At 41.6% G+C, this 27,670-nt stretch overlaps 2 protein-coding genes across 3 annotated transcripts in view; both read right to left on the bottom strand.

The window, feature by feature from the left end:
* IGSF5 (immunoglobulin superfamily member 5) overlaps positions 1-27,670 on the bottom strand; it is a 200,849-nt gene that overhangs the window by 162,596 nt on the left and 10,583 nt on the right. The window lies entirely within an intron of this gene.
* Positions 1-27,670, bottom strand: part of B3GALT5 (beta-1,3-galactosyltransferase 5) — a 60,916-nt gene that overhangs the window by 32,222 nt on the left and 1,024 nt on the right. The window lies entirely within an intron of this gene.

Here is a 27,670-nt window from a genome sequence, read left to right as displayed (position 1 = left end):
AAAATAGCCAGGCATGGTGGCATGTGCCCATTGTTCCAGCTACTCAGGGGGCTGAGGCAGGAGGATCGCTTGATCCCAGGAGGTCAAGGCTACAGTGAGCCATGATCATAGCACTGTACTCCAACCAGAGCAAGACTCTGTCTTGAAAAACAAACAAAAAAAGCATCCAGATTGGAAAGGCAATATTAAAACTGCCTTCATTCTAAAAAAAAAAAAAAAAATAGAATGGATTTCATCTTTCTTGATGGAATCCACTTTATCACCAAATAATTCATTTTTACAAGACCTCATAGTTTTGAAGTTCAGTACAGGCTGGGCAAATAATTGTTTAATTCCTTCGAAACGTGTCTGAGAACTTTTAAGGATAGGCCCAAATACTGACTGCCTTACAGGTACTCTTAAGGTGTTTTCCTGTGTTGAGACACATAGATCCTGAAAAGAGCTGGACTTCTCACCCATGGGGCGAGAGCAACTGTTGACCTGGGGAAGAGGGTCTGAACCAGGGAGCATGAGGGAGAAAGGGGCCTCAGGAGTAGGGATGGATGCAACTAGGCTCCTACGCAGCCACTCTCTAGGGTGACAAGCCAACCAAGACAGGAGGCGCAGGGCTGGTGGGACCCTGCTTATCAACCACAAGACACCGCCCACCACCTAGAGTCATGTTCGGTGGTTTAAAGCACGTGCTCCACGGTGGGTTTGAATCAAACACAGGCAGCCTGGTTGCAAGGCTGTTTCTGCCTGTCACTAACAGTGAGAGCTCAGGCGAGTTATTTACCTTCTCAGACCTCCGCTTTCCTCATCTATCAAATGGGAATAACACCGTTTCAAAGCCCACCCCCACCCTCTACCATGGCAGCAACTACAGGAGCTTCAGGTATCCTTGTCCACGCCAGAGGCTTGCTAATGAGCCCTCCAGGTACATTTTACAGTTATTTATTTACATTTTACAGTTACATCATTTACATTTTACAGTTATTGATTGACAGCTTGTTATTTAGCCCTTTATAGACATTCTCTTCACGTGCATGAAGAGAGGAGGCTCTAACAAGCCCTGCATCCCATAGTTTCAGATTAGCCGCTAGGAGAGCTACAGGATGCAGGGGCCAGTGACTTAGAAAATGCCAGATGCGTGCTGGGCTGGGCGCAGTGGTTCACCCCTGTAATCCCAGCACTTTGGGAGGCCGAGGCAGGTGGATCATGAGGTCAGGAGTTCAAGACCAGCCTGACCAATATGGTGAAACCCCATCTCTACTAAAAATACAAAAATTAGCCAGGCGTGCTGGCACCCGCCTGTAATCCCAGCTACTCAGGAGGCTGAGGCAGGAGAGTTGCTTGAACCCAGGAGGTGGAGGTTGCAGTGAGCAGAGATCGCGCCACTGCACTCCAGCCTGGGTGACAGAGGGAGTCTCTGTCAAAAAAAAAAGAAAGAGAGAAAGAAAGAGAGAGAGAGAGAAAGAAAGAAAGAAAAAAAGAAAGAAAGAGAAAGAAAGAAAGAAAAAGAAGGAAGGAAGGAAGGAAGGAAGGAAGGAAGGAAGGAAGGAAGGAAGGAAGGAAAGAAAGAAAGAAAGAAAATGCCAGATGCCTGAAGCTGCTTGCAAGGGAAACAGAATCACAATTCTGGAACATGTTACAACTTATCTTTCATGCTAGGCAAAGTCAGGTGGCCTAAAAGAAGAGAGGTGGCACCTCACCTACAAACTCCATGGAGTATGACCTGTTCTGTTAGTTTAATAAGTGGCTTCCGTCTACATGGCAGAAATTAACGTGGACCTTCCTTTCGTGGTAATATGGGAGCGAGGCTGTGGGAAAGAGGTCCACCCAGCCCAATGTCCCATTAGCAGTTTTGCCATCTACTGTTAAGATTGAAGAGCTGTACACGGGAAACTGGCTTCAGTCAGCACGCAATCCACCTATCGCTCACTTCTCGCAAACGCAATCCCTCTCCTAGTCACACACCCCACCTCTGTGTCAACATGAAGCAGAAGAAGTTCCCTTGTCCCCCTCTCAGGGCGTGTGATGGGGGAGTGACTCGCTTCTTCCATGCCCCGCTGCTCAAACCTCTAGGGGAGCATAAAGACGGGCAGGCTGTGGGGCTCTGACCCCACGGCAGTGTCTAGGGGTGAATGTTTACTGCTGCGGCCCCAGTGGGCGTGTGTTCCAGGGCGTTCTTTTAGTTTAGCCATCCGTAGGCGGCTTGTGTTAGCTCAATTAGACCCCTGCCTTATCTTAAGGACAGAGGGCTTTCTGTATCCCGGGGTTCTTGCCTTGCTGTACCTGAAGAATCAGATCACATGTGGGCTTGGAGAATGAGTGCAAGGTTTTATTGAATGGAAGAAACTCTCAGCAGATGGGGGAGCCAGGAGGGAGATGGTTTTCCCCTGGAGTCAGGCTGCTCAACGGCCTGGGCTCTCCCCCGACTGCCCTAGCCCACCTCCGCATCCTTCTGCCAGTCGGTGGCCTGCAGCCTGCTGGTGCCTGTCGGTGCCTGTCTGTGCTTTTCTCTTGACGTCCAGCCGCCCATGTGTTCCTCCGCTGATGTGCTCCTCTCCACGTCCCGCCACCTGTGTGTCTGCCTGCTAGGGTCTTGGGGTTTTTACAGGCACAGGATGGGGGTGTGGCAGGCCAGGGTGGTCTTGGGAAATGCAACATTTGGGCAGGAAAACAAAAATGCCTGTCCTCACCTAGGTTCGTGGGCACAGGCCTGGGGATGGAGCCCTAACCAGGGACCACGCCCTTCCCCCTTCAGTATCATTTAAAGGGACCGTGCCCTTCCCTTGCCAGCACTTCTCTTCCCCTCTTCCGTATCAAACAGACATAAAAGTGAGAAATGGCCCGGTGTGGCAAGGACATTATGACAGGTGGACCCAAAAGGCAACACCCTGACCCTGACTTGCTCCAGAAAACATCCAGCCACAGAAAGCTTCCTGCTCCCCGCCCCTAACAGTAAATAATCCTTCCTCTTTCAAAATGTCCCCAAAGGGCTCACTTGCTCCCTTGCAGCCAAACCATGGACTGCCCAATGTACCCTAAGACCAATTAAGTCTCCTTGCTTCTAAAACTGACACCTTAAGAGAAGACTTGTCAAGTTTTCCGTTTTGACTCTAGAAAAACCATTGTCTCTCTAGCACCTCTGAATCCTGCTGCAAGAAAAGCCACGGCAGGTGGGTTCCCTGGTGGCAAGTTAATGAATCAATGGCCTTTGTTCCTTTTGTCTCTGCAACCACAGCTGGGAGCAGTGCTGCTAGGTGTTCCCAGGAAAGAAGCCCTGGGCGGGGCAGCCGTCAAGGAGACTGGGACACACAGAACACAGCAGGACTGACAAATACCCAGGCAGCTGTTTCCTGCATACAACAGGGAAGCAGCAAAGATTTTTCAGTTGAAAACATCGTAAGCCTTAGCTGACTGACATGACAAGAGTTTCCACAGTGGTTTCATGCCAGCAAGGGTTGGACTGGGTGTTACCTCGTACCTGATGGGCTTTCTACCCTCCAGAGAGGGAACGCACACAGATCCTCCATCTTTAGGATTCCCTGTAATGCCCATCAGAGTGGCAATGGCCCTGCTGGGAGGAAGGGGGCTTTTCTCCTCTCATGGAGCTGCAAGTGCAGGAACAGACATCTGCCACAATGCCCCTAGAAAGGAAAAGGGAGGAACCAACAGTGCTCCTCGGTTTTAGGACTCGGAAAAAGTCACAGCTTTCCAGGTAATCCTTGTGAAATTTAATTCAGAAAGTATGTGCTGGCCCCGTGTGCTCGGCCCTAATAGTAAATGTCCCAGGGGATCAAGAGGAGCACAGCACAGTTCCCCTGTTCTCGAGGGCAGGGTCCCTCCAAAAACACAGACACTAAGAGGAAGACACTTGCAAGAAACAGTCCCATGAATGAGAAAGACAACACGTGGCTCAGTGTAAAAACATGGTGCCGCTGTAAAGGCTAAAAGTCATGAGAAACAGCGGATCCCTTCCACCACCACGTTCTGAGCATGCTCTGTGTGCTCTGCTCCCCAGCAGACTCTGGCAACGCCAATAAAAAGAACCCCATTTGACCGCCACCAAAGCCACACAGGAGACAACCTTGCTCTTCCCTCCGTATGAAGAGACTGGGTGAGGAGAGTGATCACAGGGTCCTTTCCAGTCCCAGGATCCTGCAATCCTGTACAGAAGGAAGCACTGGTCAGGCCAAGGACTCGTGGAAAACAGGGAATTCGTGGGCAACAATAAGGTGTGTGCACAGCCCCTGAAGAAGATGTGCCAGTCCTTATCTAAGCCACAGGAGCCTGTCTCCTGTGAATGCCATCATCTGGGGCTGCCTTGTTGGCCAGTGTCCTCCGGATTTGGTCATTGGGAAGCAACAACAGGGGGGTTGGATTTGGTCACTGGGAAGCAACAACAAGGAAAGGCATCAGGGTTTCTCTTCCCAGGATCCCTCCCTGGCTTCTCCTGGCTAAAGTCACATTTCTCTGCTCAGCTCCTTCCTCACAGCCCCTCCCAGCACAGCTGCAGTTCCACGCCTTCTCTCCAGGCCACAGCATGGTCTCACTGTTGTGATCCTGGTTCATTCTGTTAATTTCTTGAGGAAGTTAGTATATCAATAATGGAGTGATGTCTCTATGTGTCAAGCACTGCATTAAATTCTTTACATGCATTTTCTCAATTAACTTCACAATGATTCCATGTGATACTACCATCCCTGCTCTAAAGATGAGAAACTGAGGCTTAGAGATAATGAGCAAATTGCCCGATAGTAAACATTCCAGTACTTAACTTCTGTGGTTTATGGTGGATCATGTCCATGGATGGAAATTTCAGAAACTTGTCAGTTCCACAACATAAAATGTCCTATCTTAGTTGCTGGGACAAGAGAATGCAAAAGATATAGTCCTGGCCCTAGCAAAGATTCTAATCTTGGAGTATCAAAGGGAATAAAAAAGCTATGCAGAGAAGAGGGAAAAGGAAACTAAGAGCACATGCACAGAACTGACAATTGGAGGTGAATAAACACAGATCCCAGCATTTAGCCAGTTGGTCCCAGGAGATAGGTATGTGAGGATTAACAGCACGGAAGAGGCCAGGTGCGGTGGCTCACACCTGTAATCCCAACAGTTTGGGAGGCCGAGGTGGGTGGATCACTTGAGGTCAGGAGTTCGAGACCAGCCTGACCAACATGGCAAAACCCTGTCTTTACTAAAAAAATACAAAATTAGCTGGGTGTGGTGGCACATGCCTGTAATCCCAGCTACTTGGGAGGCTGAGGCAGAAGAATTGCTTGAACCCGGGAGGCAGAGGTTGCAGTGAGCTGAGATCGCACCATTGCACTCCAGCCTGGGCAACAAGAGCAAAACTCCATCTCAAAAAACAAAAAAAGAGCATGGAAGATAATCCCTATTCAGAAAGTAGTACAGACACAATAACAAACCATGGGTGTCCAGACAGGAAACTCAAACGCATCTGTGATTTGTTAATATGGCAGAAGAGACTCTCAGAAGCAGGCATCCCTCCATAGGATCATCCCTTGACTCACACACCTTCACTCTCCATGGCACATCTTGCCCTCAACCTCCTATTTCCTCTAGCTGTGGGAAAAATCCACGGATTTCACCACACACAGCTACCTCCCAACACTAACAAAAGATGACCCCAAAATCTACAAACAAGCAAAAATCCAAATCCAAATATCAACACGGGTCCCGCAGGCATGCCCACTCTTGAGAGACTGCCATTGTTAATTGCAATCATTGCCGTTTATCTTATGCTACCATGTCTTTTGGAAGGTGGGCTTTGCGGGGGCCCTCAGTTTTGTTGCAGATGGCATGGTAGAACATTCTGATTTCACAGTGGGACATTCTTGTAAAAAGTGGGTGATTTCTGCCTTGAGATGACAAATCTTTCTTATGCCTGCTGTTTTCCTCTCTAGGGTGATCACAGAGCTTCCTCTGGCCTGCCATTACGCGTTGTCTCTGGGAAAATGGGAAGATTCTACTGCCCTGACATGAATAGGGAATGTGCTTTGAGTTGTCTTCCTGATAGACATAGAGCAAACGTGATGACTTCTGTTCCTCGGGTTCAAGATCACCTGGCCTGGCCTGAAGCAGATTCCCACATCCAGACTCCAGGCAACACTTTGAGAACCAATATGCTTGGCCAGGATTAGAGAACCAGGCACTGATGGGGGAGGGTTAAGGCCCCCTGCAGCCCCTGCAGGGATGCAAATGCTGGCCTGCACAGCTGCCAAAAGACTCCACTTGAACCTCCGAGACTGTACAACCTAGACCGTCATTTATAGATGTGAGTGACCCGCAATAAAAGAGTAGACATATAAAGAGAACTGGCAACCAGAAGGAAGAATTGGGCAGAGTGAGCCAACCAGCACAACAAACGATGGCCACAAAAGTGGACTGAACGCAAGAAACGAGAGGTGTGGCAGACAGTGATTTTCCCCACCCACCTCACCAGCTCCCAACGTTTTCCCACCTCTGAAGTCGGATCGGGACATGGGAGCAGTTCTGACAAGTGGGCTGTGAGAGGCCATTTCCCTCCCACCCTACTCTGGAAAAACACACACCCCATTCCTTCCCCACCATCCTCCATTTCTGACCTTCCTCTACTTCTTAGGGAAGGAACTGAGTGTAATTTTTTCAAATTCTGCATCATGACCCATTAGTGCATCACCAAGTCAATTTAATAAGACCAGACGTTGAAAAGAAAACAGCATTGGGTAGAATAAAATATTAGAAGGCATGGGGAATGGTCAAGGCAAATACTGTTTGGTGGGTCATATGTGTGTACTGAGTCATGAGGTAAAAGGAATTTACTGTGGTTCCAAAGAGCTTAAAAGCCACTGACTCAGAAGGAGAGCTGTGTAGTCAGTCATGCACAAATATTACAGATGCCGACACCCAACGCTTAGAGCACCATCATTTACCCCATCCTTGCCATTTGACTGTAATCAGCTTTCTTAAACCACTAAGCCTCCGTTTCTTCAAACAGAAAATAAGTTACTCAATAATGAAGCCCAGGACTGTCCGGAGGGCAAAATAAACCAAATATATACGAAAGCAATTTTCACAATAGAAAGAACCTTGCCAATGTTAATAGCTGTCACCTTAAATCCATGCCTTTGCACAATCTGAACATTGGTTCTAGAATTAAAAGCTTCATTCTCTGTGGAAGGAATTTCAAGCACTGTTAGAAGGAGAAACCTGAGCCACTGAAAAGCTCTGGCTTCATCCATGGGGATACAAGGGTTTCTGGTAAGTTTACAAAGAAAGAGTTTAGGAGATGTCTTTGTAGTCAGTGCTCTTAAGAAAGCAAATTATAATATCGCCCCTTAGAAACCCATTTCACAGCGGCCATTCATGTATAAGTATTGTGCTGGTTACAAATATTCTCACCCAGATGGTGGTTCAGGACTTGTCAAAGTGCCTCCATAGCAATATTCTGTTAACCATCTTGTACATCCAGGTGTCACATAAGCAAAGAACCAAGGAAATGAATGTCATTACAAAAAATAACCATTTCACTGAGTTAAACTGACTCTTCCCTTTGAACTCAGAAACACCTCATCACAGTGGTGATGAGTCACCCCTAGTTTTATGATTTCCTTGTTACCAAGGGTTTGCAGTATAAGACCAGGGGTCAACAGAAACCTTTGTGGCCCTCATGCATTGGATGAAACTACCTGTCTACATCCTCTTCCCCCTCTAGAAGAACCACAGCCACCATTTCCCTGCTCCCAGATCTAAATCACTTAGCCTTCTATTAGAAGAGTGCAATCATCATTTTCCAATGGAAATCTTCAGGTCAGGAAAAAATTAGCATGAGAATGATGAGATATTGCAACTGCCTGACTACAGCCCCAGGACTCACAGGAACCCCAGGACCTACCTAGCTCAGTGGGAAAGAAGTAGGAAGAGATACACAAAGGTTTGTTGAGTAAATCATCTGAAACATATAAACTGGATAGAGTGCATAACCATAAAACAAAGGCCACTTTCTCCCTGCATCCCCGGGCTCCATCCCTCTTGGCTCATTCCTTCCTCTCAAGGAGCACCCACATTTATACCCCCATCCCTACCACTAGAATGGTCCAAGGGGATTTTCAAGCCACTCTAGTAGGAAATGTCCACATTCCAACATCCAGGCTTCCAGCCTGGTGAGACGGTGACTGCCTTCTTCACCAGGTCCAATGGATGAAGTTCCAATGCATATTAATAATGAGGGATGCAAATGGTATTGATTTTTCTGTTAAAATGGGGGCCATTTCCTTTGTAAATTTCTACTTTGTTAACACAAAATAAAATTTCATCCCCAAAAAACATTCAACAGACCCTACCTCAATTACCTGGCATCTCCTTGTCAGCCTCTTATTTTCTTTCCCTTCCAAGTCAAGCTTCTGCAACTCACCACTCGCACCACTTCATCCACCACGTAATTAATCCTCAACCCACTGTCCTCTGGCCTCCATTCCCACTGCTTATCTGAACATACCAAAGGTCACCAATAGCCTACTTGGGACCAGAAAATAGTTAACATAGGAATATTTGTATTCCTTTCCCCAGTCTCCCAAAAGTGCTTTTACCAGCTTGTTCCTTCTGCAGAATCACCATAAAGGGTAAGGGAAGACTTGGGAAATGCTGGAAAAGACAGACAGTTACTAGTAGAATAGAACAGAATGGACATGGAAAATAAGAGGTACCTGACAGCCCAGCTCCATGCCAGCCACCAGGCTGTCAGGCAGAACTTCTCAAAACCACAAGTCCAATAGTTCTGCTCCAACACTTGAAACTTCACAGTGGCAATCCATCACCTCCCAGTGGACACCACACTCCCATATGAGATGGCTTAAAGTCCTGCGAACACACCCTTTCATGTCAGATCTCCACGCTGTGCTTTCTGTCCAGACTGCCCTGGAGCTCCTCTTAATGCTTTCATATGCAGCCCAAATGTAGCCCCCTCAGTGACATTTCCCTGACATCTCCCCTAAAAAGTAGGCTTCACCAGCATCCCCTTTCTTGGTACCAGCACTATTCCTCGTGCATACCTTCATATAGCTCTGCCGTATTCTAGTTATTAATTTACGTCTCTCTACTTCTTTACTGAAAGTGACTTGGAATACAGGAAAATATTTAAGCATATCTGTTTAAATCTCAATACCTCATGCATGTCACATCATAGATGCTCAATAAACATTTACTTCCTAAATAAATATCAGCTTCCTAAAGTGAGTTAATAGATCTTTACTGTTATGGGTTGATTTATGTTCCCCTAAAATTCATGGGCTGAAGTCCTAACCCCAATTACCTCAGAATGTGACCTTATTTGGAAATAGGATCTTTGCAGATACAATTCATTAAGAAGAGGTCATACTGAAGTAGGGTGGGCCCCTAATACAATATCCCTGCTGTCCTTACAATTAGGGGAAATTTGGACACAGACAGGCACACACAGAGAACACCAAGTAAAGATGAAGGCGGAGATGGGGGAGATGCTCCACAGGCCACAGAACATCAAATATTGCCATTAACCAGCAGAAACCTGGAGAGATGCACCTAACAGATTCTCCTTCAGCGCCCTCAGAAGAACCCACCCTGCTGAGACCTTCATTTCAGACTTCAGCCTCCAGAACTGTGAGATCATAAGTTTTTGTTATTTAAGGCTTTCAGTTTGTGCTACTTTGCTATGCCAGCCCAAGCAAACTAATACATTTACTAAATGAAAACAATTACTTAACACAGCTAATACCTGAATATTTGCAATGTGCCTTCTATGTACTTTGCTAAGCAGCAAATGCAATAATAGCAACATTAGATGGCATTGTGCCCCAAGAACATCTCATTCATTCTATCCATGCGTGCTTCCTCTCTTCTCCAGGAATATTTTGAAAGGAAAATTTTTTTTCCATATAATTTTTCCCCCAATCGATTTTTATTTCTGTCTGGCAAACACTCTTAAAGCAGAGACACTTATCAGAGGAGAGAAATGATGGGATGAAAGGCCTGAAGGCTGCGGGGGAAACATCGCCACTGAGCTGAGCCCTGCCCCACCCTCTAGTATTCCTGCCTCACCTTACCTCCCCATGGCCTTCTCTCTTCTGGTCACCACTCTCAGCAATCCCAGCTTTTCAGTGAATGCATGGAAACTACCTTCACTGAAACCAAATGAGTTTAGCTCCACTCAATTTAATGTGAAAGAAAACGCTGACATGCAAACACCATCCCAGAGTCAAGTGCAAGCCATCCCCTTGTGTATTTCACCGTTTCTCACTTGAAAGCATAAACCCAGCACAGATGCTATGGGTTGATGGAGGAAGCCAGCAATATGTGAAAGAGATATTGCACTCACCCAAGTCACTGATTCCCAAGCAGTTCCGAGTGAGTCACTGTAATGGGCATGGTGGAAGAGTGTGGCCACGAGTGTCAAAGGGGGTATTGAGAGACCTAAGACTCTGATGCTTGGAAAACCCCCCTCCAACATTTGGGTTTCTTGCAGAATCTGCTTCCAGCTTCACTCACATTCACTTCACTCCAAATCTGGCTGCCAATACATCGCGTTTACTAAAGATAACTTTGGCAGGAAAACCACAGATTTTAACGTGAAGTGATTCACAGCTAAAATATGACACTTTTTTAAAGCTCATTAAGATTGTTAAACATTGATGGGTTTGTTGGAGAGGTCTCCTGTTCCATTTAAAACACGTCAGTTTTTTCACAGGTATCTGGCTTTGAGTGTTGGTTGTTAGAGAATACGCTAGGACCGTTTTCCCACAAAAACCAAAACTAGTCATTTACTCTAAAAATTTTATTGGGAATATATATTCTATTTAAATTTTCAAAATCAGTTGGAAAAAATTCAAACTTATGCTAAAATAAGTGACTTATAAGCACCACTTTTAAATACTAAACATTTTCATTTTAAACCAGCATTACTGGTATTATAACTATACGTGCTTCTGCACATCAGTGTAACTGTACACAGATTTAAGAGAAAAATGATAGCCTACTTATACTAGTCACAAAACAGTAAAACCAGGAATTAACATTAAGTTTGATAAAGTTCATTTTAAAATTCCAACCACTTAAAGAAAATTAACTATGAGGTCAAAGGAGAAATTACATCTGCAATAACAGATTATTTATAAAACAAAACTAATAAGAACACTAGATATGATTCCTTTAACACATTCAAAGTTGCTTTCAGAGGCAGCTTTAGCCTTAAGCATGTTCATTATGAAAGAAAGAAAAAGACTAAGCTCTCAAAGAATTTAGAAAACAAATTCTAAAAAGTTACAGAAAGTTATAAAAAGTTTTATAGAAAATAGCAGGAATAATAAAATTAAAAGCAGGATTGAATTAATTCAAATATTAAAACATAATATTACTGATAAATATGCACTATGCACTCACACTCTAAAATGGATTAAGCTCCAGTGTATCTAATCAGCATAGAAAAGAAAAAAGAACAAGAAAAATGAGAAATAGACCATGTGAAATGGCACGTATAGAATACAATCAAGATGTTAAGGCTCGGCGTGGTGGCTCACACCTATAATCCCAGCACTTTGGAGGGCCGAGGCGGGCAGATCACTTAAGATCAGGAGTTCGAGACCAGCCTGGCCAACATGGTGAAACCTCGTCTCTACTAAAAATATGAAAATTAGCCGGGTGCAGTGGCGCGGGCCTGTAGACCCAGCTACTCAGGAGGCTGAGGCAGGGAGAATTGCTTGAACCCAGGAGGCAGAGGTTGCAGTGAGCCAAGATCAGGCACCACTGCACTCCAACCTGGGCGACAGAGCGAGACTCCATCTCAAAAAAAAAAAAAGGATGTTAAGAGGATGTTAAGAGTTCTGCATGTGGAATCCAAGGGAACTGGGTGGAATCTCAAGTCAACCACTTTTTAGTTACAAGACTCTGGGCACAGTTAACCTCTTAAGACTTGATTTTCTCTAAAAATAAGAATGGAAAAGTAAAATGAGAGAATAGCACTAACTACTTCCTAAAGATCTTGTGAAAATCAAACAAGTACTTCATAGAATCCAGAGACCAGTAAGCACTCAGGTCATAATCTAGACCATTCTAAAGACTTACATCTGCTCAAGATATAATCACTCGACATGGTCCCATTAGGTCCCCTGTACAGGACGACATTTGTGATTTCATCTTCAAAGCAATGTATTTCACAGAAACTGGTGAAAGGTCAAATTCTTCCATCTCTGACACAGCACTGACACGGTTGTGTATGAGCCAGTGGCAGCTGATGTGGAGTGATGTGACAAGGGTCGAAACGTCCTCCAGGAAATATGTCCTTAGGCACCGTTTTGTGCTACAAGAAGCCTCCCACTAAAATGTTGAGACAGCATCCCTAAGTGGGTGCTAAAATGTGTGCACATGGATGTAGAGAGTGGAATGAGAGACAACAAAGACTCGGAAGGGTGAGGGGATGGATGAGAAATTACTTAACAGGTACGATACACGTTACTTGGATGATGGATACTCACCCTAAGGGCCCTGACCAGACCACTACACAATCTACGCATGTAACCAAATTGCAGGTGTACCCCATAAGTTTATATAAACTTTAAAAAGAGATTACATTTTTATGTTGATTTCTCCATATTTTCACCCATTTGGTTCATCATTTCCCCTAATTTACTTACCATATTTATAATAACGATTTTAAAGTCTTTGTCTATCATGTCTAGTGTTCTCATTGGTTTTGTTTTATAAATAATCTGTTATTGCACATGTAATTTCTCCCTTGACCTCATAGTTAATTTTCTTATTTCTTTTTTTTTTTTTTTTCTTTTTTTTTTTGAGACGGAGTCTCGCTCTGTCGCCCAGGCTGGAGTGCAGTGGCGCGATCTCGGCTCACTGCAAGCTCCGCCTCCCGGGTTCACGCCATTCTCCTGCCTCAGCCTCCCGAGTAGCTGGGACTACAGGCGCCCGCTACCACGCCCGGCTAATTTTTTGTATTTTTAGTAGAGACGGGGTTTCACCGTGTTAGCCAGGATGGTCTCGATCTCCTGACCTCGTGATCCGCCCGCCTCGGCCTCCCAAAGTGCTGGGATTACACCGCGCCCGGCCAATTTTCTTATTTCTAAGTGGTTAGAATTATAAATGATCTTTATTAAACTTAGTGTTCATCCCTGGTTTTATTGTTTTGTGACTAGTATAAATGCCTATCATTTCCTCTTAAATCTGTGTACAGTTACACTGATGTGCAGAAGCACATATAGTTATAATACCAGTAATGCTGGTTTAAAATGAAAATGTTTAGTATTTTAAAGTGGTGCTTGTAAGTCACTTATTTTAAAGTGTGTTTAAAGTCCAAAAGACTACCTGTCAAGTAGCTAGGAAGATGTATCATCTTCTAGCATTTAGACATCCTAGCACCTCTCCACCCTATGCTTTCTTACATCTTAAATAAACAAACATACATAAGTAATAAATGAATAAATAAAAGGTAGAGAGAGGACTGATTGGAATCTCCTGTGTAAAGAGGAATATTGAAATGGCAAGAATGGGAAAATGTCCAGGAGCAGAAAAATGAATAGCAAAGAACAGAATTTAGAAAAAAAAAAGGTTGGGGGGAAATGGAGGTGAAAGGGGATCGACTGAATACATGAGCAAAACCAGCTTAATGCCCCAACAGTGGCTACCTTGTTAACACTTCCTCTCTGCCAGCAACTGTTCTAAGTACTTTTCATGTGATTTCCCAATGAATCCTCACCACCAGCTGCAAGGTAGGTGTTAATGTGCTCTTTCACTAAGGAGAAACCCCACAGGGTGACTTTACCAAGAGTGAGTTCATGGGCAAAGATAGCATCTGAAGCCAGGTGATGCACCCCAAATTCTGCACCCTAAACTTCCTGCTCGTTCCCCTTCATGGCATCACAGGAAAGTGTCCCAGAGACCAAAGGAGCCTCAAGAACAAAGGATAGTCACCAGTGTCCGTTCTACAGGAAATCTGGGAGCCAGAAGCCTCGAACTTCCAAAATGCAACTTCAGCCAAGCTACTGTGGCTAAAATCAGAAAGCAGATGACAATCCTTTAGGAAGGAAAAGGAAGGTGATCATGGCAGTTGGCTTCAATAAAATCCCCCCCTCCACAGTACCAACAGCTGAAAAGAAGAAAGTCCATGATATGGAATGTGGGAAGAGATGGGAGGGAATGAGCTCTTAGGTCCAGCCTGAGAACAGGACAAGTGAGGAACATAAGAAATGGTGACTGCTGGAGAATAATGATTGGCCTAGGAAAGTAGAACAGAAATGAATGCAGCCAGTATCTTCCCAGAAGTCAAGTTCATCACAGTGAGAGCATCATATCTGTTAAGAATTAGGAGTCTGTCAACAACAAAAAACAAAAACGCCAGTTTAAAAAGGGGCAAAGGACTTGAATAGACATATCTCCAAAGAAGATATACAGATGGCCAATAAGCTCATGAAAAGATGCTTAACATCACCAACCACTGGCAAACGCAAATCTCAGTCACAATGAGACAGCACTTCGCACCTACCAGGATAGCAATTAATGGAAAAAAAAAAAAAACAGAAAATAACGAATGTTGGCAAGGAAATCTGGAAAATCTGGAACCCCTGTGCTCTGCTGGTGGGAATATAAAATGGTGCAGCCAGTGTGGAAAATGATATCACAGCTCCTCAAAAAACTTAAAACAGAATTACTATATAATCCAGCAATTCCACTCCCATGCATATGCCCAAAAGAAGTGAAAGCAGAGACTCAAACAAATATTTGTACAACCATATTCATAGTGGCATTATTCACAATAGCCAAAAGGTGAAAACAACCAGAGTGTTCACTGGTAGATGAATAGACAAACAAAATGCTATATATACACACAGTGAAATACTATTCTGCCGTAAAAAGCAAGGAAATTCTGTCACATGCTCCAACATGGATGAACCTTGAAGGCATGCTACATGAAATAAACCAGACACAATAGGACAAATACTGTATGGTTTCACTTACATGGGATACCTAGAGTAGCAAAATCCATAGAAACAGGAAATAGAATGGGGGTTCCCAGGGGCTGGGGGTAGGGAGGAGAAATGACTGATAATGGGTACAAGATTTCCTCTGGGGTAATGGAAATGTCCTGGGGCTAGACAGTAATGAACGTCGCACAATACCGTGTATGGACAAAATGCCACAAAACTGTCGTGAAAATGGTACATTTACATTATGTCTATTTTACCACAATTTTAAAAGAGTTAGGGGTTCACTGAATTGTAAACTTTACAGATAACATGCATAATATTGATTATACCCCCCCAAAAAAACTATGAATAAAAGAAAAAAATCAAGGGCTTGAAGGGAAGCCAAGACTAGGGCTAGAGGGAACGTGGAGTTCTCTCTGTAGGTGGAGGCAGAGTTTCCCTAACCGTGCCCCTTCAGACATCAGGAGTCCCTGTGTGCGCCCCTGCGGGGGTGAGAGGAAGGTAGAATTGCAAACTGGGAAACCACTGGGCTAAACCAAATGAAAACAGGTTTCTTTATTGAGGACTTTTTGGAAATCTTCCAAAATTAATATGCATAATGAATCTCAAAAAGGAGACTCACAGGCAAGATTACCCAAATTTATTTGAAACTAATAAATTGCTGCAAATGCCTGCACATAGTTGGGAAGGGGGAAGGAAAAACAAAGTGAGCAACCCCTAGTGCAGCTAGGTTAGGCGAAAAGAATTCAAGCTTGCGAGGAACACACCCCATGGACTAATGAGGAAATCAGATAAATAAAAGATGGACCGAGTGGGGTTGCAGCTGGGTCAACCGAAGTGGTCAGCAGGCGGGGTAGAGCCATCAGGCTCAGAACGACTGATCACACACGAAAACTGCTTTCTAACTCCATCACTCTTCACTAACCATTTGGCATCATCATGTTTCATTAGCCTGGAAAAACTCCTCCCTCTACCTGATGGAATAACATGTGCAAACCACCTGGCTTTTTGTGCCATAGGTGGCTACAGACATCAATGAAAGAGCTTCCTTTAGACCTGTGTAAGTGGCATGTATTAAAAGTCACCAAAACAGGAAACTGAAAAAGTGTGTCTGTAATATTGGACATAAGTGTTACACCATAGTCTACAATATGGAGTTGAGAGCCAGCCGTCAAAGAAGAACCCAGAGAAAAATCCTCATTTTCCATGTAGTTTAGTTATCCTTCCTGCAAATGATCTTCTCCCTCGGAGGGAGTCAGATGGTAAACTGAGTCTCAGAGTAGAAGCACAAACAGGATTTTCAAGAGAGTGAGGATGGAAAGAAAAAAAAAACTATCGCCTTGGAGGAGGTGATTTTATTTTTGCACTTTTTTTTTAGGTAAACTGATTAGCTAACAACTAGCAAAGAGGTAATTTGCACATTTTTATCCTTGAAGAAGCCAAATTCTGAAAAATCCAAATTCGGTTATTTATGGATTCTCCAGAAAACCTTTGAGAGTTCGCTGTGCAGCATTCACGACACGCTGTGTCTATGGAATGTCCACCACCATCCTTCCATCAGCACCTCCACCTCAGTAAAACCAGCACTCCACCATTTGCCTCATTCACTTTCCTCAATTCCTTCATTTATATCCAATTATAATAGGCACCTGTTTCTCTTCAAAGCTTCCAGACACCTGGGCATTGTGCCAGACTCCCTACAAAACCAAGCCATTGAACACCCACTCCAAGCAACTGCTGATGAGTTGAATAATATTCACAACTATTATTGCTCAAATGTGTAGTAGGGCCTGGGGGCATTTGTTTCTCTACTTTGCCCACACTGAAATGAAAAAAGTAAGTTCAAATTGGCCAAAAATATACAAGCAGCATCCAAACAAAGGGACACAACTTTTGGAATACTCCTTGAAAGTGGTGGCCAGGGAAAAACACCAAAAACACCAGAATTTTACATGTATGTTTTATGGGGGGAGCGAATGCAGAAAAGGGGTGAGGAACTGAAATTCGTCAAAGTTTCATTAATAGTTTCCCTTCCCAGATTGGAGAAAGGTAAACAGAGGTGGTGAAAAGGAGACTTAAGAGAAATGATCCTCTGGAGATAAACGAGAAAAAAACCTTCAGACTTGCCATTCCACTTTTCACAGAGAGAAGGAAGGTTGTGACTGAAAGGAGAATCATTCTCCTTCCCCAGAGATGACTGTCTCCAGTAACAATCAGGACTTATTGGACAGACAAAGGAGATGTAGCAGATACATGAAGAGGGTTGGCTTACTCTGATAAGGGTTCCTGAAGAAAGGAATGGAGGAAAAGCAGAGGAAAAAATATGTGAAGACATATCAGCTGAGAATTTTCCAGAATTGAAAATATGAGACCTCAAATCAAAACTGGACTCTAGGTATTCACCATGATAAATAAAGATAAACGTATCTTCCACATCATAGTGAGTCTACAGAACGTCGAAAATGAGAAAGTCCTAAAAGCTAATGTGGAGAAAGGCAAATTATCAACAAAACAGTCACGATTAAGCTGATAGCCATTTCCCGTGACCAATAATACATATAGAAGATACCAAAATGCTGGAAAGAAGTAACTGCCCATCTAAAATTTTATACCCAGTTAAACTAATACACAAAGGCAAAGCCATAATTAAAATATTTTCAAACACAGAAATAGTAAGAAAGCTTATCACCCATGTAGCCTCAATAATAGGATTATTAATGAATGTAGTTCAGCAGGAAGTTGCATAAACTCGGGTGTATGTCAAGGGATATAGGACACAAAAATGCGCACAGAAATTGATCAAATATATCATGAAATTTAACTAATTTATGCCCATAAAAATAACTACATTTTCATGTTTAAAACATCCAAAAATATAAGAAATTACCCAAGAAAAGAGAAACAGAGGAAGGAAGGAAGGAAGGAAGGAAGGAAGGAAGGAAGGAAGGAAGGAAGGAAGGAAGGAAAGGAAGAAGGAGGGAGGGATGGATGGAAAAGAGAGAGAGAAAGAAAGAGAGAAAGAGAAAGGGAGGAAGGGAGGGAGGGAGGAAGGAAGGAAGGAGGGAGGGAGGGAGGGAGGAAAAGAAAAGAAAATTTACAAGTTCAAACTAAGGAATAGTTACAAAATAAGGGAACAAGGTTGTTAGTTAAACTGTGCTGAGGTCCTTGTCATGATAGAGAAAATAACAGGAATACCAAAAATGTTTATATATGGTTAAAATACATGATTCAAGATTAAATATAATCATTAAAAATATATATACAGTCTACAGTCTGAAAACCAGCAAAAGAAGTAAAATGGGAATGTAGAAAACTGTATCAATCCAACAGGAGACGAAAAAATGAAGAAAAGAGAACCAAAGAAAAAAAGTATGAAAAAGAAAACACATAATGAGATAAAAGAATTAAATCCAAAGGCCTCAGAAATTATGTATATTATAAATGGATTAAGTTCACTTGCTTAGAAACACAATAATCAGGTTGGAAAAAATCTAGCTATATGCAAGTTCAAATGACACACCCAAAGTAAAGGTACAACGATAGGCAGGAAAGATACTTGCTATTAGTTAGGGGGAGAAAAGAAAAAGAAACCAACCCCTAGTGCAGCTATGTAAGGCAAAAAGAATTCAAGCCAAAAGTATCAACACTACATAGCAATTCACCATATATTATTATAATATAGATAGTATAATATAGATCTTTAGAACTTGTAAGCTTCAACAACACAGCATCAAAACATACATATAACAAAAAATTGATAGCATTCTAAGAATAAATTGTATTTTTACACATTTCTCTTAGAAACATGTAACCAAATAGAACAAAAATTAGTAACAATGATTTGACAATGAAAATTAATAAACTTCATTTATTAAACCACATAGAAACAGAAAGTAAACATTCTTTTCAATTGCACACATACCACTTATGGGGATTAAAAATCAACAATAAAAACATACTGGAGAAAAATGTATGTTTTGAAACTTTCAAAAGTAGGCCTCAAAAAAACTTATGGCTTAAAGAGGAAATCATAATAGATATTTTAAACCAAATAACAATGAAAGACCAACATATCAAAACCTGTGGACAGCAATTAAAAATTATTTAGAAATAAAGTTATAGGTCAAAAGAATAAATATGTAGAATACATTAAGCATATACTTCAAGAAGCTATGAAAAAAGAGCAATAAACATTTGAAAGGTGAGAAAAAGAAAAAGACGAGGATATAACTATCAAGTCATTGATACACAGAATAAAACAACCAAAGAAATTATCTACATACTCAAAAACTGTTTCTTTCAGAAAAACTAATAAAGCAAATAAAACTTTACCAAGAGTTAACAAGAAAAAAAGACAGAAATAAATCATATTTAAAGTCAAAAAGGTCTGCAACAGAAATTTTTAAAATGTTAAATCATAAGAAAACACTATGAACAATTTTATGCCAATAAATTTCAAAACTTTGAAATAATTTTCCAGCAAATCATGAATTAACGTAGTTCATTGAAAAGGAATAGAACCTGAATAAACAAAAGGAATAGAACCTAAATAAACAATGAATCTGTCATCAGAAGTCCACTGCCTCCACTCTACGATGCAACAACCCAGAAAGATTTAGAGGTGAGCTTTACCAAATTTTAAAGGAACAAAAAAAAAAAAAACCTTTTTGTACAAGCCATTTCCAAGAGACAGAGAAAAAATACACAACTTCAGACAAGGATAGTATAAGAAAAGAAAATTATGAACAATATCTCTTTTGAATACAAATGGAAAGGTCCTAAATAAAACACAAGAAATGCATTAATAAATTGTACCAGTAAATTAAAGGAAGAAAAAGTCTATGATTATTTCAAAAGCTACATCAAAAAAGAATCAATAAAATTCAGCACCAATTCATAACAAAAAAGAGATCTTTCTTAATTTGAAAAAGGGTGTCCATCAAATATCTAAAATAGACATATTTGATAGTGAAACTTAAAAGCATTCCCATTAAGGTGAAGGTGAAGACAAGGATGTCCATTATCACTTTTTTTTCTCAGAGAAACGGTCTCACTATGTTGCCCAGGCTAGTCTTGAACTTCTGGCCTCAAGCAATCCTCCTGCTTTGGTCTCCCAAAATGTTGGGAGTACAGGCATGAGCCATTGTACCTAACCTGTCACTGCTTTTATTAAACATTGCCCTTGAGGTCCCAGCCAATGGAATAAGACCAGAAAAGATGTATATAAGAAATAAAAGAGAAGAAACTAAGCTATTCTTGTTTATAGACAATATGATTATTATGTCAGACCACATAGGCTAGGTTATGCCACAAACAACCCCAAAATCTTGGGGTCTTAACACTGCAAGTTTATCTTCTCATAAGCAAAATCAATTGCTGATTCAGGCTACTCTTGAAGGCAAGCATACAAAGGTCGGTTTATTATCATATGCTATTTTGATCTAATGGTATGCTCATATCAACATGTGCTTTAAACAAGCAGAGCAAAGAGAGCTGGGAAATCATGCACCTGCAATTCAATGTCTCAGCACACATCCCTTTAGCTCCCTTTTCATTGGCCAGGAAAAGCCACATGCTGTGCGTAACTTCAAGAGGTGGGAGAAGCAAAATCCTCCCATGTGCTAGAAAGACACAAATAACCAAAATATCTAATACAATTATCTACATAAAACATCCAAGAGACTCTACATGTAAACTATCAGAACCAATAGAAAATGCATCACATTTATCAAATTTCCATGGTATTATTACCAAAAATGCATAACTTCAGTCTGCATATAAGAAAATATCAGGCAACTCCAAATTGAGGAATACTCTACAAATAACTACCCTGAACTCTTCTGAAATGTCAAGTTTACAAAAGAGAAGACTGAGGAACTATTACAGATTGAACATGAATAAAGCAACGTGAAAACCCAATGCAATATGGGATTCTGGCTGGGATCCTGGACCAGAAAAAGGACATTACAGGAAAATTGGAAAAATTCAAACAAGGTCTGAAGATTAGGAATATTATGGCCGGGCAGGCTCACGCCTGTAATCCCAGCACTCTGGGAGGCTGAAGCAGGAGGATCACTTGAGGTCAGGGGTTCGAGACCAGCCTGGCCAACATAGTGAATACTGTCTCTACCAAAAATACCGTCTCTACCAAAAAATATAAAAATTGGCCACACATGGTGGCACACGCCTGTAATCCCAGCTACTTGGGAGGCTGAGGCACGAGAATTGCTTGAACCCGGGAGGCGGAGGTTGCAGTGAGACGAAATCACACCACTGCACTCCAGCCTGGGTGACAGAGCAAGACTCTGCCTAAAAAAAAAAAAAGAAAGAAAGAAAAGAAAAAGAATGGCTGAAAAGAACAAAGTGGTAACTTACCTTCCCACACCAACATATTATAAAGTCAGAGCAATTAAAACTTGTGGTGTTTGGGCAGAAACAAACAAAATACATCATGACAAAACAGAACAGAGATCTCAAAAATAAACCTACAAATTTTGGAAATGAATTGACAACTGAACCTTAGATTCATACATAGACTAAAAGGCAAAAAATAGCTAAATACATTATAAAGCAAAACAAGATGGGAAAACTTGACCTAACTTGATCTAGTATATATAAAAACTTATTACATCAATAAGATACTTGTGATTTATAAACCAATGCTATGGACTGAATTGTGTCCACCCAAAGTTCATGTGTTAAAGCTCTAACCCCAATGTGACTGTATTTGGAGACAAAGCTTTTAGGAAGTAATTAAGGTTAAATGAGGTCATAGGGTGGAATCCTAATTCAATAGCGTTGGTGGCCTCATAAGAAGAAAGGAATCTCATTCTGCATGTAAGGACACAGACGGAATCTTTAGGATGTACCTGCATCCCTGAAGAGGGTCCTCACCAGAACCTGATCAGGCTGGCACCTTTGATCTCAGACTTCCAGCCTCCAGAACCGTGAGAAAATAATTTTATGCTGTTTAGCCATCCAGTCTATGGTATCTCATTACGGCAGCCCAAGCAGACCATAAAATAGAATAAATAGCCTCAAAACAGATCTACACAAGTATGACAAAAATGGTATTACAAATCGCCAGAAAAAGGAGTATTGAATTAACAACCTAGGACTGACTATTCATTTGAAAAAATCGAATTTGAATCCCTAACTCACAACATATCAAAAATAAATCCAAGGAGGATTAAAAACCTAAATGTGAAAAGCAAAACTTGAAGGCTTTTAGCAAAAAATACAGTATGAGACAATCTTTATAGCCTTAGAGTGGGGAAGAATTTCATAAGATGAAAAGCTTCTTCTTAAGAGAAAGCACAAACCATAAAAAAAAAAGTGGTAAATTTCACCAAATTAAAAATGAAAACCTATTGTTCAATAAAATGTAAAAATACAAGCCACAGACGGAGTAGATATTTGCAATGTATATTACTAAAATGAAGGATCTAGAATTTCTAAATGAGCTTCTATAGATCTATAAGAAAAAGACATTCCAAATGAAAAATGATCAAAATACATGAACAGGCCATTCACAGAAGAGGAAATCCAAATGGCTGAGATACATAATATACAAACAGATGACTAGTTTTACTAGAATCAGGAGAATGCACCTTAAAACACTGAGATTCTATTTCATACTCATGACAATAACAAAAATTTAAAAATCCAATAACTCTAAGGGTTGGGGAAGCTGTGGAAAAACAGGAACTGAGTTAGAGGTATAGTATGTAGGAGCATAAATTGGTACAAATCCCTTGGAAAACATTCTTCAGTATCTAGGAAAGATGCTTTTTCACCCAATGCATCTTTTCTAGGTATGTACTCTAAAGTACACTCTAACATGTATGCAAAGGAGATATGTATAAGAATGTTTATTATAGCATTTTTATATGAAAAATGAAAATCATCTAAACGTCCATTAACAAAACAATAGCTGAGCCCATTGTAGTACAATCCTACAATATAATTTTTTTTAAGAGACAAGGTCTTGCTCTGTTGCCCATGCTGGAGTGCATTGGATTGATCATGGCTCACTGCATCCCCAAACTCCTGGACCCAAGCAATCCTCCCATCTCAGCTTCCCAAGTATCTAGGACTACAGGTGCATGCCACCACGCTTGGCTAATTTTTTATTTTTTATTTATTTATTTTTTTCATAGAGATGAGGATTCGCTATGTTGCCCAGGCTGGTATCAAACTCTTGGGCTCAAGAGATCCTCCCACCTCAGCCTACCGTTTTACATAGCAATGAAAATGAATGAACTACACCCACAGAGGTATCCAATCTTCTGGCTTCCCTGAGCCACATTAGAAGAAGAATTGTCTTGGGCCACACATAAACTACGCTAACACTAACAATAGCTGATGAGCTTTTAAAAAAATCTCATAAAGTTTTTAAAAAGTTTATGAATTTGTTTGGGGCCACATTCAAAGCCATCCTGGGCTGCAGGTTGGACAAGCTTGAACTACAGCTGTGATATGGTTTAGCTCTGTGTCCCCACCCAAATCTCATCTCTGGTTGTAATCCTCAAGTGTCGAGGGAGGGAAGTGATTGGATTAAAAGGCAGCTCCCCCATGCTGTTCTCCTGATAGTGAGAGAATTCTCATGAGATCTGATGGTTTTATAAATGGTAGTTTTTCCCACACGCTCACATGTTCTCTCACTTGCTCTCTCAGGCCATGTAAGATGTGCCTGCCTCCCCTTCCGCCATGATTGTAAGTTTCCTGAGGCCTCCCCAGCCATGCAGAACTGTGAATCAATTAAACCTCTTTCCTTTATAAATTACCCGGTCTCTGGAAGTTCTTTATAGCAGTGTGAAAATGGAGTAATACAAGCTATGTCTCAACATGGATAAATATTGAAAACAATGAATCAAAAAGAGCTTCAGTAGGACCATACGAAACCATTTTAGAGAGCTTGAAATATTGAAGTCAATACCATAATTAATCACAGATTTATACATAGAAGTGATGTGGAAACACACATGGAAAAGACAGTAATAATTCAGGATAGTGAGAAGGGATGAAAGGAGATGGGGAGAACTAGGGAGGGGACAGAGGGAGCTTCAACAATGCTTTCCTATTGTCTTCTACATCTAAGCAAGTATGGCCAAGTGTTAGGACACAATAGAGCTGGGATGTGGACTCACACATGCTTTTTCTATTATTATTTCACTTCTGCATGTTTGAAATACTTCAAAATTTGAAAAATAAAAAACGTAATGCCTCCAAGTTACATCCTGAATTTGGGGGCAATCCAAAACCTGAGTGTATCCTGAGAGCAACTTTTAATAAAACTATAAATTTTAATAAATTTAATCAAAATGAATAGAGACTAAATCCACCAATCATGATTATCCATCATTCCCACTGCTTCTGCTCCTTCGTATCCTCAGGCCACAGAAAAGCTGATAAACCGTATCTCCAGGACACCAAAGGAAGCTCTGGGAAGGAAACGATGTTCACATAGGAGAGAAGCAATCGAGGACAATTCAAAAAATTGTTATCTAAAGGTTCAGCTGAACCTGCCCTTGTTAAATATGCTTGACAAATAAAGAAATGGCAGAAAAAATATGCATAAATACCACAGAAAGGAAGGAGGAAATGAAACAAAAGGAAATGTGCAAAAGACAAGTGAAGAAGCCACAGTCTGGAAGAAAATATACTCCCAGCAGTGGATTAAAAGTTTTCACAGTAAATGATTTATTGCTACAAGAAACTAAGAACAGGAAATCAACAAAACAGAGTCACAAGCGATGACAAGGAGACGGAATGAGATCAAAAAGGGAACTTGCAGAGTTTAGGAAGCACAGTGATCACCAAAACACCTCTATGGAAAAATGAATAAATTAGAAACAGTAAGAAAAAGAGAGAGAGCATTGCAAACGTGAATAGGAACACCGAGGAATGGTTTCCAATAATTATAAAGAATCAGAGCTCTTTCATTTTCAGAGACGGGGTCTTGCTATGTTGTCCAGGCTGGTCTCAAACTTCTGGACTCAAGCAATGCTCCCGCCTGTGTCTACAGCTTAAACAAAAAAAGACAAGGACCAAAATTTAAATAACAAACTAAATATTGTTCCCCTGATGTTAGTCATCTTATAAAAATAATTCTGCCCTTGCTCACAATATTCTTCTCACAACTTTTTGGGAATTACTTTTCAAATCATATTATTTTTTAAAATTCAATAAGAAACAACTAGTTTTGTTTCCTTCTTTCCGTACCTCATTCTTGATCCAAAACAATTATTACTCAGCATGGTAAAGTGCTTGGCACACAACAAGAAGTCATAATAACAACAATAGCTATAACTTAAGTAGCATGTATATACCTGGCACTGTTCTGTTGTTCTTTATTATATACAGAACCACATAATCCTCACAACCACCCCTATGAAATAAGTACTATTATTCTCTTCAATTTCAATTAACGAAACTGAGGCACAGGGAAATTAAGTAACTTGCCCAAGGTCATATAACAAGTACCTGTCAAAGCTGGGATTTGCACCCCATCATCTGGCTGCAGAGCCTGAGCTATTTATCTCTGCAAGAATATTTATTCAATGCGTGAATGAATGATCAGCCACTCTATTTACCCAATTTGGTCCCAAACGACTTCTGGCTCCGATGTCTTCTATTAAGGATGTGGGGATGATGTTCAAAATTAGATATAAAAATTCCGGTTGTTTTGTTTTTCAAATGAATCTCACTGCACCTGCACAATACTCAGAGCTCCCAATTCTGGTTTTCAACTGAAGGCCATGTTAGTTCTCAAAATCTCTATAAATCATCTTACCCACCCCTTCACCTTTCATCTTCAGACACAGGGTCAGTTAACTCCCTCCTTCCACGGGCAAAGAAGTGTTGTCAAAACTCGGAAGAGGTCAGCCACAAAGCTCAATGGAACCCTATCCTCAGGCCAAGGCAAAAGAGAAGAAACTGGAATTAACAAGGAATACGGGATCCCTCACCAAGTCCAAGGACTTACCTGGGAGCAGGAAGGGGCAGCAGAGGAAAGTAAGGAGTAGGAGGAGAAAGGTCGACAGAAGAGCAATGAACACAGGCTGCAAACCTGGGTTTATGCAGGGCCACGAAGCTTGGGTGGGACCCAGGAACAAGACTGTTATAGTCAGGGAGACAGACGTCTGTCAGGTCCAAGGAGGGACTCCATCCTCATCAGTATCCCGGTCACCCGGGGAGAGAGGCTGATAAAGCCCAGGCAGCTTTTCAAAGTCACTGTAACCAGGATTCAGGATCAGGCTCTAGGCCTGGCAGAAAACCAAGCAGAAATCTGATCAGATGCCCAGTTAAATGGACAAGCATGCATGGGGGGCATCCCCTGGGATGCCAGTACTGGGCTCAGTTCCATGCCCAGGAAGGACAAGATGGAGACCCTGAAACTCTTCTTGGACCCGTCTGAACTGGCCTGAATCTGTAGCTGTCCAGGGACAGAGGAGGGAGGGCTACACCTTCGTGTCCTCTGCTGCATGGATGAAGGTTACCATCCGTGTGGAGAAGTTTGGCCATGGTGAGGTATGCAGAATCTCATAAAACCAACTATTAAAGGTGGCCCTTGTTTATTCAAAGTAGAAATCCTACAAAAGAAGGGATGCCCTTGTCTGGAAGAACCTTTGCAAAGACAATCTTGTCCTTGTCAATCTTCTGAGGTGACAGCATAGTGAAACATCTCTTTCCGATTTGCATTTCCAGGAGGTAATGTCCATGGGCCTCACACTGAGCTCCTTCCTGAACACGTCAGATTTTTATTATTATTAAATTTACCTAACAAAGAAACTACTTAAGACGAACTGACTTTAAAAGAGAAGGAAAAAATGAAAGGAGATAGGAAACAAGACTTAATACACATGCAATCATTCCTTAAAAGATATAAAATTCCCCCTTTGAAACCAAATTTGCATATTACACGCACCTGTTTTAAAGAGGAAACACCACAAAAGGTACACGTAAAGATGGGCAGAATCAGCATGCATTTACCTAGAAATGCCCCTCCGAGGACTTCCTACATCTGTAAAATACTCTCAACAGCGGCCACTGCCTACCCCAAGCACCCAACGAAACATGACACTTCCCCAGATCTGTATCTTCATTAAATTCTACTCCTTCTCCATCTCCATCTCTTTGAAAAAGACAAAAATAGTAAATGAGGAAGATGTGGAGATGAGAAGTAATGTTAATATTTACAATAGGTGGCCACACATAACAAAGACTTAAGTTTGCTATGCTAACATAAAGGACCAGTGAAAAATAATTTTCCAACATCTGATTACTGCAGATTCAGTTGCTATTATTTGGAAGCTGTATTTATCCCTCAAGAGTCAGAAACCTAAACAAAAAACGAAACAAAACCACGAAGGAAAACTATGGTGCGGTGTGTGTGAGAACACACGTGCACATGCGCACACATACGCGCGCACACACACGCACTGACACACACACACACGGTACAGATATTGTTTTTAAAATAATGTTCATTACTGAGTCTTAAGGTACCTCACTGTATTTAGCAATGACCTACAGACTCCCTTCTGGTCCTCCCAAAGTCAAAACCCCTGGTGTCATCTCTTAATGAAAAGCTGTCTTTCTCATGATCCTGCCCATCAGCCCCTTCCACAACCCCCACGATGCAGAAGCTGCCTGCCGCAGGGTGCTTCAGAGTTTGTTTTGTTGTTGTTGCTTAAGATTAGGCCATTCTTTTTAAT

Source organism: Pan paniscus, chromosome 22, assembly GCF_029289425.2.
Source record: "Pan paniscus chromosome 22, NHGRI_mPanPan1-v2.0_pri, whole genome shotgun sequence".
Taxonomy (NCBI): domain Eukaryota; kingdom Metazoa; phylum Chordata; class Mammalia; order Primates; family Hominidae; genus Pan; species Pan paniscus.
This window is presented reverse-complemented; position numbering and strand designations above follow the sequence as displayed.